Here is a 15,491-nt window from a genome sequence, read left to right on the forward strand (position 1 = left end):
ATTCCACATCATCACAAAGTGTCGTATTCATCACCTATGGAACAAGTACTAATCTAATCTAATCTCTGAAACAAGGTTAAATCACATTACAAACTGTGCTGCAAAATTCTAAACAAAGTCATCAGAGAATTAAAATGTATGCAGTTTCAAGAAAAGTAAACTCCTCCATCATTTAAAAAAGCTATTTTGAACATAGTACACAATGAGATAGGAAAAACAAATCAATAAAATGAATAAATTTCTTTAAAGGTAGAAAATAACCTTATCAAAGATAGCCCTAAAATTATAGGAACTTTTATAACTTTTTCTGACAGTATCAAACAATTTAAGTTTGAACACTTCTTTAGCAGACAGCCTACAATTCCTAAGAAAAATCTTATAAAACTAATAAGATAAAATTCAACTACATCCATTACTCCAAAAGGAATTTGCAGCGCTATCAACCCTCATAAAAATAAATGCTCGAATGATCATGATGAAATCAGAAGTAAAATAATGAAATGCTGCTCTCCTGAGCTCAGTGATGTATCGAATTATTTGTTTCATGAATCATTCCATAGCAGCACTTTCCCAGAGAGAATTAAACATTTATGTTAAGTCGCTTCATAAAAAGGGACAAAACATTCGAAACGTTAATACAGAGTTCGTCAGCAGTGTCATAACTGCGAGTATTTTCAAATGTTTTAAAAAAAATGATGTGCAAAATAATAATTAGGTGCTGGCAAAGATGTTTCTGCAATACACCATGTGACATAATGGAATTGCATGATATAAATTTAAAATAGTGATACAGTCATGTTTGTTCCTATAACACAAATTACTTTTCTCATTTTCAACAGTTTCATAAAGTAGTTATTGATGAATCTGTCAACAGTTACAGTGTTTATATTGGGCGACTAATTTCAAACCTTATAGGTTCATTTACTTATTTATTTAGTGCCTGTATTATCACATTCATGATATTGGACTTGTCAATGGACAGACCAGTATAAAATATTTCATATTTACCTTGTGTACAAAATCTTATCATTGGTATCAACACATATTTCTAACAAAAACATTATTCTGCTTACATACAGATAGAAGAAAAGTTTGCAAAACCCCTTGGTTGACTTTACTAATACTATTAAATACCAGTACTTTAGTACATATGTCACAAAAGATAGGTGCATAATTATATACATGCATGGATGAAAGAAGTTTGGTTTTATCTAGGTATAGTTGATAATTATGAATTTTTGTTTAGAGAGTTATGAAGTAGATCTACAGATTCGAGCAAAATTCCAGTTATTTGTTAATGCTGTAGAAGCTGTTGTTTATTAGTAGATTTTAGTCCTTTTTTGAATGTATACCTGTTTTGTATTTTTTTGATGCCATCTGCGAACGCACTGTACAGAATTTTTGGTTTGTAAACAGCACTGCCCTGATATATTGATTTTCTTTGCACAGACCTATGATAAGCATCCCCGTTCCTTGTTTGTTAATGTTGGATCTCACTATTCAAAGGTGAAACTTGATGGTTTTTAATGAAGCATATGCTTTCAAATATAAATATAGATGGTAAAGTCAAGATTTTTAATTCTTTAAAGATACCTCTACATGGTGCTCTGTAAGCAACATCACTTATTAATCTTAAAGCTTTCTTTTGGAGCTTAAAAGACTGCTTTTCAAAAGAGATACTTCCCTAGAACACTATTCCATTCTTCAGTAGACTATGCATGTATGCATAATAAGCACTTAACACTGTTTCAGTATGACAGCAATCTTTGAGCACTCTTAATATGTAACAGTACTTACTTAATTTTTGTTAAGCATTTATACATGATTTCCCATTTTAGAAGCTCATCCACCCATAATCTTAAACATTTTGTGTGATTCTTTTGCTGAATTTGGCTATTCGATAATGTGCATTTTACATTGGTCCTATTTTTGTTCCTTATTTGGATTGAAGTTCATCCATACAGTTGTCATGTCATTAGCGACTAGACAGTGATCTTTAAACCATTTTTCTGCCACTTCTGCTGTTTTGTCGATTTTTTGCTGCATCTTGTAATCATTCTGTCCTTTTATAATGAAGCTGGTGTCATCAGCGAATAATATGGTATCAGCAGTTGAAAACTGTTGAGGTAGGTCATTAATAAAAATCAAGAATAACAATGGTCTCAATACTGAGCCCTGGGGCACCTCATAATTTACTTTTTATATTGAGAATGGTACACATTTCCATCCTGAGTACTTTCTACTCTTCGTTTCCTTGACTTGAACCACTCATAGGAAATACCACAGACACCATAATTATACAGTTTTAACAGCAGTAGATTATGATTTATAAGATCAAATGCTTTGGAAAGGTCCAAAAACAACCCACAGATCAGTTCTTTGTCCTCAATAGCTTTGTAAACAAGTTTTAGGAAACTGAAGAGAGCTGTTTGTGTAGGTTTGCCTTTTCTGAAACCATTCTATGCATTTACAAGAATTTTATTTTTGTTTATGAAGTCTGACAACCCGTCATATATTATTTTATCAGTTATTTTCGAAAATACAGATAGTAATGATAGAGGTCTGGAATTTTTAATGTCAAACTTGTCACCTCGTTTGTAGACTGGTATTATTGTTGACTGCTTAAATTTACTTGGAAACACACCAGTTTCAAAGGGGTCATTGTTTATGTCCACAAGTGAAGAGACAAAATTATAAGTACTATATTTAATACTTTTGTCAGGGATAACATCAAATCTGCAGGTCATTTTATTCTTTAGTTTGTTGATAGCCGATTGTACTTTTTTGGGTGTTACGGGATATAGGTAGATTTTCCTTTCATTTATTGGAGTTGTGACCATTGTCTCTGGATTATATTTAGTGGTGATCAGGTTTTGGGCTACATTAATGTAATGATCATTAAATATATTAGCTATTATAAGTGGATCATCAATAATTTCACTTTTGTGTTTTATGGTGATTTTATTACTTGCACTTTCATGTTTGCCTGTATGATTATTAATAACTTTCGACATAGATTTCATTTTGTTGTTACCCTTTCTGATATATGAATCATTGTGCTTCCTTTTTGCACTAATTATAGCTTCCCTGTGCTTGGCATATGGTTTCAAGACAGTATTTTGCTTTCCACACTTACAGTATATAGCATTCTAAGACTTTCTGATGACTCTTTGGTTTCACTTGTTATCCATGAATTTGATTTTTTGTTTATTTTCATTCTCTTCAGAGGCAATGAAATATCATAGCAGTATTTATAATTTGACAAGAACTTGTTGGATTTTATATCTATAGAACTATTGCTTTCCATGTTCCAGTTTACATTTTTAACATTAGATTAAAGACCATAATGCTGTCATCATTAATTCATCTTCTCTCAATATGTCTCCTGTTGTCACTTAAGTGCTTGATGATCAGAGAAACCTGTATCCAATACCTCAGATTTAAAGCCACATTTTGATTTGTCAGTGAATATGTGGTCTATAATACTTTCACTTTATCTGCTGTATCTGGTGGTATCTTCCACACTCAAGTCCATATTATATGTTTTTAGTAGATTAACAAGTTTTTGCCCTTTTTTACCGTTGTCCTTGAAATTAATATTGTAATCCCAAAGACTGACTGTTTAGATAGTTTAGAAGATTTTCCAAATTTTCAGAAAATAATTCAAAATTGCCAGATTTGGACCTATATATACATACAATTATAATTTTACTATCTGTTAGTTCACATAAACAATATTCAAAATATTTTTCAACAAAGCAGATATTTTCAAGCCTGATTTCCTTTGATTTAATACCTGTTCTTACATATATACATGTTCCACCCCCTCTGTATATTTTCCTGCAAAAGCTGCTGACCAACTGGAAGTCTGAAATCCTAACTGCACATTTTTGTAGTTCTTGTAGCCAGTGTTCAGTTATACACAAGCTAGAAATCTCCTTCAATGAACCATTCAAAAGGACATCTAGCCCATAAAGCTTATTGATTAAGCCCTGTACATTAATAATTTTTCAGTTCTATGAGAGGTATGTTTCTTGCTTGGTTACTTCTTTGAAGAGTAACGTCTAGTCTTTTCGTTTCTGACCTGATTTTCACCTCCTGGGGCCCTGGACTTCTTCTTGGTTGTTTTCTTCTGCAGTGGATTGAGCCATAAAAGATCGTTCATATGTCGTTTGGATGTTACCTTCTGCCTGGTGCTTTGTCGTGATCTGTTGTTTTTAATTTCTGTCCACTCTGGTACGGCTTCTTCCTCAAACATTTTACATGGTGATATTGTCTTCTGTGCTGTTTCCCTGCCATTCGTTCGTTCCACTGTACGCATATTTACTGTTAACCTTTTGCTTCTTCTTCTGTTATTTTCGTATATTGTGGTGATACTGTCTTCTGTGTTGCTTCCTTGTTACTTATTCGTTCCATGGTATTCATATTTACTGTTAAATTTTTAGTTTAGTCTTCTGTTATTTTCTTATAGTGTAAGCATATAGTTTTGTTGAGTGACTGATCTGCCTGTTGCAAGGAGTTAACAGAGATCAGTGACGGTGTGGTGGGATGAATCATGGCTGAATAATAAGGGTTCCTGCATAGTTTTCCCTTCCCTTTCAGCACCAAATGTAGCCCATGCTTTGTATAATCAGGCCTCCTTAAAAAGCGATTTACATGCAGTACCTTAGCGTGACTGTACTGGGCAACATATTCCACCGAGAACGTGTTTATTTTTATATTTTGTCGTTCCAGTCCGCCCTGTCATATCTGTAAGATACTGTACACAGGATCAATTTAGTGTTCGTAGATTTTGTGAGTATCATGTTCACAGTGCGTTGTTAATCCTTGATGTCTGATACTACATCATCTGTCCAAGTTAGAACAATAACACAGTCAAATTTACTGAAGTCCTTTACCTTTTTTATCAATGTTACTAACAACATATTTCAACTGTGCGTTTCGTTTTACAATGGACATCGCAAAATATCTTGGTGGAAGCGTCTGATTTAATAAACTAGCGCAATGTTGTCCATGACTATCATATAGAAATAAAATCTTGTGTCTTGTATCTGCACGCTTTCCAGTATTTAAACTTTCTTGTAGCTGTCGTTATTTATTTTACGGGAGTTACTAAACACACTTCTTGCCGATGGAAGAGCACTTTGTTTACTTGTGGAGTTTTCGTAATTTATCGTAGATAACACATCACAGCCGTTGTTGTGCACTAAATTTACACTGCTTTCACACTTTTTTTATTTCCAACACTCTGTGACCTTTTTATGCACATATCTTTTGTCATCTTATCCGAATAAGTCGAGTTTTCTGTCGTCGTTTCCTCCTTCAACATCAGCTCACGTTTTTCTAATGTAAGTTTCCTAATATCCACTTTCAGTTCACTGATCATGAGTTGTAATTTAGTAACACAGTCATTTAGTTTCAATATTTCATGTTTATATTGTACACAAAGTTTGCTTTTACCAACAAAATTGGCCCTTTTTTGACGATATACACGCTAGGCTTTTACACTGGCCGCCATCTTTAACTGTGTCTCACACCTTTTCTACTGAGGCAGCTTTAAAAGGGCCAGATCTTAATAATAATCAAATTGCAACACAGACATGTTTGCAGAATGAATATCAGAATCCACCTGTGCTTCTTAGCAAGTTAAAATCAAACTCAGCCACAGTAGGACAGGTTTGAAAATGAGTTTGTAAGGCTGAGTTTACAAGCGCAACAAAAGTGCCGCCACAGGTTAATAGTAGCATACTGCAGTTGCAATGCAGCTGCATGTGTGAATTCCCATTTCTTAGAGGGGCAACTTAAGAGACGCAACTTTTGTCATGCGACAAAAAGTTGAACTTGGTTGTACTTTGTTGCGCCACTTTCCTTCCAACACTCCTCCCAGGTGGCAGTGTTTCAGAACGTGAGCATTCTGTCGCAGTTAACATGAAGTAATTGCTGCTGTGCTTCATTCGATTTCAGTGTCTTTTCGTTTTATTACTGAAAAAATTGAAAACAGTCATCGGCAGGTATACTTTCCTAGCTTCTAGAATTACAAGAACAGCAACCTGTATTTGATTCTCTCTCTCTCTCTCTCTCTCTGTGTGTGTGTGTGTGTGGGCAATATTTGCAAACGAATGACACCCCCAAAATCTTAAGAGATTTTTAGATGAATTAGTAAACAAACTTAATGTATGTAACCAAAAAAGGGAGTCTTATAAACTCCATGATTTGTGAGACCAAGCACTGGATAAATTGTGGATTGTATGCAGGAAATAGCTATCTTGCTTGACGTGGCAGCTATTAAACTAAAAAATTTGTTATTCGAAATGAACTCATAGAACAAAGATGTTCCTCCTATATCAAAGATACCAACCACTTCCTATGTCATCCGAAATCCGTGCCTGTACCACTCCCACCTCACATGCTGTTGGCCACCATTGATGCTATCTACCTCTATACCAGCATTCCCCACACACATGGTCTGACTTGCTGAACATATCCTCAGACAGTGCCCAACTGATTCCAAACCTATGACATCCTTCCTACACCACTTAATCAACTTTATAATTACCAACAACTACTTCACCTTTGATGGCAGACATACAAATAGACCAGGGGTACAGCCAAGGGAAACCATGATGGCTCCTTCCTAGGTCAGTCTTTTGATGGGTTGCTTGCAGGGGGCTTTACCAAGGTCCATAAGCCTTCAGCCCCTGGTTTTGTTTCGATACATTGATGATATCTTTACCATATGGACTCATGACCTGCTAAATTCCTGGAATCTCTTATTACCTTCTCCCATTTAAATTTCACATGCTCTTATTCCGAATCCTGTGCCTCTTTCCTTGATGTTAATCTCGCCCTCACTGAAGGCCAGTTACACACTTCTGTCCACACTAAACCTACTATCAAACAACAGTACCGTACTTATATTTTGACAGTTGCTACCCTTTCCATGTCAAACGTTCACTCCCAGAAAGCCTTGGAATTTGAGGCCAATGAATTTGTTTGGAGGCAGACTCTTTACAGCAATACACCATCATTCTCACCTCAGCCTTCACTGGATGTAATTACCCAAACGTCTGGAATTTATTAATCAGCTACTTTGACAAGACCATGACTTCCTAATATGATTCCCTGAAATGAGATCCATCCTCTCTGAGATTTTGCCCATATTTTGAAATACTTTGCAGCTTACAAGGTTTTATTTATTTATTTTATCCATCTTTCAGAATTAACATGCAATCGATGTTGTCAGAAAAATTACAGCTATTTATATGTTATTTTTTACATAACAAAATATTACATGGTAAAAATATAGCAGTGTTGTACCATGTTAGCTTATCACTGCCTCTACACACATATCTATACATAAAATACACAACAGTAAACCTTAATTTATCAGCATTAACATGCAATCGATATCGTCAGAAGAATTATAACTATTTGTACACTATGTTTCATATAGCAAAATATTACATGGTAAAAAATATAGCGGCGTTGTACCTTATTAGCTTATAGCTGCCTCTACACCCATATTTATACATAACAGTAAGTCTTAATTTATCAATAAATTAGGTCAACTTTACAACTATTCTGAAATTCTTCTATACTATAGAAAGTATTTTCCTTCATCCACACTTTGGTTTTAGTTTTGAAAATATTCAGTGAAACCAGTTGAGCCTGTACAGATAAAGTGTTGAATAATTTTATGCCTATGTATTCATAGCTAGATTGGGTTTTCTTAAACCTGGTTTTGGGTATATCAGTCATATTTGTTTGTCAAGTATTGTGTTGATGAACAGATTTCCTTATAGTGTAGTGGTTTAAGTTTTCTTTTATGTTTAATAGACAACAATATATGTAAAAAGATGGGACTTTGAGAATTTTTAAGCCTTTACAATAAGGTCTACACTTGCGACTGGGGAAGACCTAGAACGACGAGGAGACCTGCAATGGACGAGGCAATTCTTCGTGCAGTTGATGATAACCCTAATGTCAGCGTCAGAGAAGTTGCTGCTGTACAAGGTAACGTTGACCACGTCACTGTATGGAGAGTGCTACGGGAGAACCAGTTGTTTCCGTACCATGTACAGTGTGTGCAGGCACTATCAGCAGCTCAGGGTTGGGTTGTTTGGGGAAGGAGACCAGACAGCGAGGTCATCGGTCTCATCGGATTAGGGAAGGATGGGGGAGGAAGTCGGCCGTGCCCTTTGAAATTAACCATCCTGGCATTTGCCTGGAGCGATTTAGGGAAAACACGGAAAGCCTAAATCAGGATGGCCAGATGCGGGATTGAACCGTCGTCCTCCCAAATGCGAGTCCAGTGTCTAACCACTGCACCACCTTGCTCGGTTATATCAGCAGCTGATTGGCCTCCATGAGTACACTTCTGCGAATGGTTCATCCAACAATGTGTCAATCCTCATTTCAGTGCAAATGTTCTCTTTACGGATGAGGCTTCATTCCAACGTGATCAAATTGTAAATTTTCACAATCAACTTGTGTGGGCTGACGAGAATCCGCACGCAATTGTGCAATCACGTCACCAACACAGCTTTTCTGTGAACGTTTGGGCAGGCACTGTTGGTGATGTCTTGATTGCGCCCCCTGTTCTTCCACCTATGCTCAATGGAGCACATTATCATGATTTCATATGGGATACTCTACTTGTGCTGCTAGAACATGTGCCTTTACAAGTACGACACAACATGTGGTTCATGCACGATGGAGATCCTGCACATTTCAGATGAAGTGTTCGTATGCTTCTCAACAACAGATTGGTAGAGGCGGACCAATTCCATGGCCTCCACGCTCTCCTGACCTCAACCCTCTTAACTTTCATTTATGGTACCCCGGTACCAAATGTAGAGACTCTTCGTGCTCGTATTGTGAACGCCTGTGATACAATACGCCATTCTCCAGGGCTGCATCAGCGCATCAGGGATTCCATGCGACGGAGGGTGGATGCATGTATCCTCGCTAACGGAGGACATTTTGAACATTTCCTGTGACAAAGTGTTTGAAGTCACGCTGGTACATTCTGTTGCTGTGTGTTTCCATTCCATCATTAATGTGATTTGAAGAGAAGTAATAAAATGAGCTCTAACATGGAAAGTAAGCGTTTCCGGACACATGTCCACATAACATATTTTCTTTCTTTGTGTGTGAGGAATGTTTCCTGAAAGTTTGGCCATACCTTTTTGTAACACCCTGTATAAATATTAGATGGCCAAGCACTGAGCCCTGAGGAACACCTCATTTTATACTTAGAGTCTGTGACTTTTGGCCATTATGCTTTACAACTTGTTCTCTATTGCTGAGGTATGATTCAATTAGTGATAGTTCCAAGTGTTTGATTCCATAGCAACATAGTTTATCTAATAATAATTTGTGGTTAACTGAGTCAAAAGTCTTACTCACGTCAATTAGAATGGCTTCAGCAGATAATTCTGACTCGAATGAGCTTAGTACAAAAGAGATAAGGTTTTCAACTGCTTTGACTGTTGTTAAGTTTGACGTAATCCATACTGAGAATCATTTAATATATTATTGTCTGATAGGTGTATGCATATTTGCTGCAGTATGAAATACTCTATTATTTTTGAGAGAATAGGCAGAAGTGAAATTGGTATATAATTATTGATACAGGAATTGTCACCCTTTTTGTAAAATGGTATGACAACTGTCTTTTTGAGACATAATGGAAAGGTTGCATCATTGAAAGTAGCAACAGTATCAAGCCTACCAAAGTAAAGCATTTCAGTTCCAGCAAACACAGTCTCGGGGTTTCTTGACTGTATAACACTATTTATACTTTCATTGAGGTTTCGGCTTTTTCCATAAACACACTTTTCCAACAGTTCAGGTTCTGAAAATAGGTTCTATCACCTCCATCACCGCATCAGGCAGACTATGCTTATGAGAGTACACTTTACCAATTAGCAATTCTTTGTTGTACTCACACCAACTGTTTTCTCCTTTGGGACACAAGTAATGATGGGAGCTTTCATCAACTGAAAAAGCGAAAGACTCTCTTTCTCACTTTCATTGCAATGGGCAGGTGTACCAGCAAGGTTAAGTTCATACACTTGGTTATTATTTTATTGTTTATGGTAAAACACCTACCTTTGTCTTCCCAAAATTTCTCCTTTTCTTAGAAGCTTCAAAGGATTTCTAGTCACTTTACGTTTACCTATGATTCTCCTTCAATAAAACAGAGACTTCAATGAACAGAATTTACTATGAACAATTACAGGATTACAAAAGAGTAAATAAACATGAAACATATGACAATTGAGTGAATGATATATATTTAAAAGTATCACAGGTTAGCCACAACACTTATTTTGTAACACTTATGTGTGATCTGAGGTTTTCCCGGCATTTGGAAATCTTGAAAATTGCTCAGATATTCAGCTGAGCGTCGTCGTCCAAAAGACAAGACATTTTGGCAAGCTGACTTCTTGCCATCTTCAGGATTTCCTGGAGTTCTATTTATTTATTTATTTAATTTATTTTCTTTGCAACACCCTCACAGATGGTGGCGGCTGTTTAGGACTCAACTCCTTCTCAGTCTGGGTTTAGTTGGGGCACCATTTATTTATTTCATGGGGGAGTCCTACCTACTTGGGTTGGTAGTGCTATTCTGCCTCTTGCCGTTTTGTTAGCAGTCTTTGCATAATTCTGTGTGGTGGAATTCCTCATTCTGGTATTCACCTTACAACTGGGGGAAATCAACAAAACCCCAGTCAGGATGGCGCTGGATTTTCTGTTCATGGCAAATTTCTCTTTTTGTTTTGTAGCTGTTACTGTCTTTTCGATAGACAGTCAGATTTCATGCAAATTTCTAAAGTTGGAGATCTGTTCTGTTGGTTGTTCTAGTGGTATGTAGACTTTATTCTGTTACTTATTGAGCTTGGTTCTTGGTTCTAGATTATTCGTACAATTGGGATTTGCTATACTGGCTGAATATGTATTCATATTACGATTTGGTTTCTTGGCTAACTCTATTCCTAAGCTCTGTAAGTGGGAAGATTGGTCAGGCCAGCTATGATGAGTCATTGCACTTCACTTCACTATTTTGTGGGGATGGGAGTTGTGTGTAGCACTTCATTTCACTGAATTCTTCTCTTTCTAACTTTTTAAATTAGCTCCTTATTGTTGGGGAACGTCCTTTGAAGTGAGTGTGCAATAAAGTCTGTGGGGTAAGGGCATCTGTATTTGGTTATTTTAAAGTCATAGATTGCCTACAGATCAGGTCTTTCATTATCCCTTCCCTACCTCCCCTGTTCAGTCCATATTTGACACTTTCGGGTGTTATCTTATCCAGGATTGGTCAGTATTGGTGTCCTCATAGGCTAGTTTGTTTGCCATGGTGTAGTGTAGCTTTCCTTCTAGCCTTAAGTTTTGGCAGTTGAATGCAGCAATACTGACATATTGTGCTTTGGAAGCTATACATAAGCAGGCAACATACTCAGGAATTGGTCTTACGAAAGTTCTATAAGTGTATAGCACTGCTTCTGGACTAGCACCCCTGAGTTTAGTACTGATTAGTTTCACTAGTTTCATCCTTCGTTTGGACTTTATTATCTCGTCTACGTGGTGTTTCCATGTCAGTGCTGAGTCGAGGGTCATCCCTAAATATTTGGGACTCTGGACAGGGTTCACATTCTTCTGTCACATAGTTATGGAGAGGTCATTTGGCTTTATCCTGGCACATTGTGTTAAATTTCTATGTCTGAATAGCAGCAGCTGGATTTTTGATGGATTGGGTTTGATATGCCATTTGGCCATTCATTGTTCTAGCTATGGGATGTATGATGCCGTTAGCTTTTCAGTTCCTCTACCGAATGTGCTGTACACCAGCAGGCAGTGTCATCTGCCTAGAGAGCGAAATGTTCGTTCCTCCTGTTAGAACATGGGATGTCTGCCGTGTACAGGCTGTAAAGCATGGGTGAGAGAACTGCTCCCTGCGCTACTCCTGCTGTGGGACAGCAGGATACCGCCACTGTTCTGTTGGTTATTATAGAGTTTGTGAGGTGTATAAAGTGTGGAGGGAAATTTTGCATGGCCATTTTGAATGCCAGTCCGCAGTGCCACACCTTGTCAAATGCTCGTTCGATGTTTAGGAATAGTGCCAGTATGCAATATGCTGTTTAGGCTGATTAGTCTAATGATAGGGTCCATTGTCGAGTGTTCTTGTTCAAAAAGGTTCAAATGGCTCTGAGCACTATGGGACTCAACTTCTGAGGTCATTAGTCACCTAGAACTTAGAACTAGTTAAACCTAACTAACCTAAGGACATATCACACATCCATGCCTGAGGCAGGATTCGAACCTGCGACCGTACCGGTCTCGTGGTTACAGACTGTAGCGCCTAGAACCGCACGGCCACTTAAGCCGGCGAGTGTTCTTGTCAGAATCCGGCTTGACCAGGTGAAAGAATTTTAAATTTGTTGATAAATTTGTGGATTCTGTTGTTTATGATTATTTCGAATGTCTTGCTTATTGCTGGGAGGAGCGAAATTTGGCAGTAGGAGAGGGTTGATTCAGTGGCTTGCCAGGTTTGTGAATCATAATAAGTTTTGGTTTCTATTCCTAGTTTAAGCACTGTGTTGAAGAGGCGGCTTAAGGTTGGAAGAGGGATGTGGGGCGGAGTAGCTGTAACCGTTTCCTGGTGATTTTGTCCCTGCCAGGTGCTACGTTCTCAAGATCTTCTTAGATTTTTATAGCGAACGCGCCATTGAATAGAGGATCAGTGGTGTGGATATGGACCTCCTTTAGGATCTCACTGAACACTTACGCCTTTTAGTGGGCATTGGCTGCAAGGCCTTGTGGGGCGACGAGAGTTGCGCTGGGAGGTTGCTGCCAGGAACTCCCGTTATTTGTCTGAATGTGCTCCAAAATTTTTCTGGCTCTCTGTGGTTTAGTTTGTCACATTCCCTTTGCCAGCAATCCCCCTCCAGCATTTCAGGTTTTCTTCAACAGAAGAGTTGAGCCTATTCCACTCAGTCTTTAAGGTAGGGTCGCCTGACCTTTTAAATTGCCTCAGCAGTTGTCTCTTTAGTTTTATAGTGGATAAGATGTTTTGCGGCATTGCCTCTGTTTTGTTCCTGATTGTATTGGTGGGGACAGCTTCCTCGATATCCAGCTCATATGCTGAAACTATTTGGTCATTAAAGTTGTGTAAGTCATCCACCGAGCTATTGTTCGTGGTGGGGAATTTTCCCTCTAGACTGTTGACGAATTTTTCCCACTTTGTTTTCTTATACATTTTGATAGTTTTTGGGACGTCAAATTTGAACTTTTTGGAGCCGAGAGCCGTGGTGTCGAATAGAAGGGGAATATGCTTGGGCCAACTCTGCAGGCAGTACAGTAATTCCCCAGGATGTCATTGCAAAAGATGTTGCCTGGCATGGAGGAGTCTACATGACTGATGTAGACAGGGGAGTCATTATGCAGCCACACTAATGGCGATTCATCAGTGAGTTCTTCCAGAGTCCTGCCTTTTGCTGTTGTGATTGTCGCCTAAGACTTGGCCTCTGGCGTTGAAGTCGCCCATTATGATGCATTTGCCATAGAATACTATACAGCTTATGAGTTCTGTGGGGAGAGGGTCGTTGGAGGGTGAATAAAAAGTCGCTACAGTTACTGTGCCGAGTTTTCGCGTGTCTATCCTTATGGCCACGACGTGAAGATGGTTGAAGTGCTCTTGGGAGATCAAGACATACTGCTGGAATATCCTTGTGGTGAAAGATTGCGGCTCCTCCAAGGATCGAACTAGTCTGCTGCGATCTGTGGCATATCATATTTTTTAGTTGTTGGATATGCTGGCCTGCTCTGACCTCTGTGATTCCTAAGATGTCGACCCATTCTTCGTCCACCAGGCCCTGTATCAGAGGCTGTTTCCTGTTGAACCTGCAAGCGTTTACGAGTGCAACAGTGACTGGTGACTACCTGACGCTAGTCACCATCTTGTTGCACAGTTCCTAGGCTGGAGGGGGAGGCGACTGTGGGTGTTACTCTTGGTTTGATTTTGGCGAGTAGTATGTGGCATTTGTTGTTTGGGACACTGACAACCATTTTCCTTCCGAAGAATTGCTCGGGAACTGAGGTCATGGCTTTTGTGATTAGCTCCTGTCTGTCTGGAAGGATGTTGTGGAGAGCAGTTGTGATTGCTCGCACCATGTCCTCCACGTGAATAAGTTCTTCAGTTGAGGTTTCTGGGAATTTCAACTTTAGTGCCTCTGCCTTGGGGGTATCAACACATTTGATTAGTTCTGTGGTTTGTAGTGATAGCAGCTGCTTTGGCCATTGGGGGCATGCGTGGGATACTGATAGGTGTTTACCCCCGCAGTTCGCGCACTTTTCTTCCTCAGCTTGGCATTCTTTGGCGTCTGGCACATTTGCTGCATTTTAGTTGGTTGTTGCAGGCGTCTGTGGAGTGGTCAAACTCTTAGCAACGATTGCACTGGGTGGGTTGGGCTACTCTGTGTGTACATAGTAGTGTAGATGCCCCAGTGGTCCCCGTCGCCTACGGTGGACTGGATGGCCGAGCGGTGACCTCTCCAGTTGTCAGGATGCTAGGAAATGACTGTGGGCGCGTCAGAGACGTCAAAGAAACATTATTAATTCATAACATCCTTATTCCTGCCGAGTACAACGTGGCTTGGTGATATCAACGACCTTCCCCGAGTCCTCGCTGACTCGCAGCGATGACACCAGCTCCGGGCACTTTGACATGCGTAATCATCTTTAATGCCCTTGTACGTGGTTCAATTGGTGACATCTTAGCAACAGATGCACCTCGCGACGTAGAAATATTTACAGCTGTTGTACCCACTGAAAACAAGTTTCCACTAAGTTCAACTGTACGACGTGAAAGATTAATTTTGGCATGGTGTTTATCGAGGAAATCCAGTCCGAGAATCACAGAATGCCCTTGTCCCACAGTTGGCAACACTTCCATTTGCTCTCCGAACTCTACAGTTCCAATCTTAAAAACGAGCTGTGTTGTACCCAATGATTGTAAGTCATTATTCCCTACTCCACGTAATCTATACCTAGTCTTCTCCTACCCACGAGGTCTAGACTAGCAACAGATACATGTGGCCCTGTATCAATCAAAAACTTACATCTGTTATTCCTTACAACACCCATCAAGCAACAATCCGTCTCAGTACTAGTTTTCACCAAACTTCTGTATACCGGGAATGTCTTCCGATGGACGAAACACTCCCGTTCCCGTTTTACGCCTTCTCCTGTTTATTCCCGTTACCATTTTGCTTACTACGACACTCATTCGCCTTGTGACCGTAGCGTTTACAAGCATAGCACTGCGGCTGTCTGCATTGAGACTCCACGTGACCTTTCCTCCCACAACGGTAACAATTCCTCTCCGACGCAAAGATGCGTTTATCATTGCGAACCCTTGTTGCAATGTCCATCTCCTGCTGATGCGTTGCAATACGCAGTGCTGCAGTTAAATCCCCAGGATTCTCCAT

The sequence above is a fragment of the Schistocerca serialis genome, chromosome 2 (assembly GCF_023864345.2).
Source record: "Schistocerca serialis cubense isolate TAMUIC-IGC-003099 chromosome 2, iqSchSeri2.2, whole genome shotgun sequence".
NCBI classification, from domain to species: Eukaryota; Metazoa; Arthropoda; class Insecta; order Orthoptera; family Acrididae; genus Schistocerca; species Schistocerca serialis.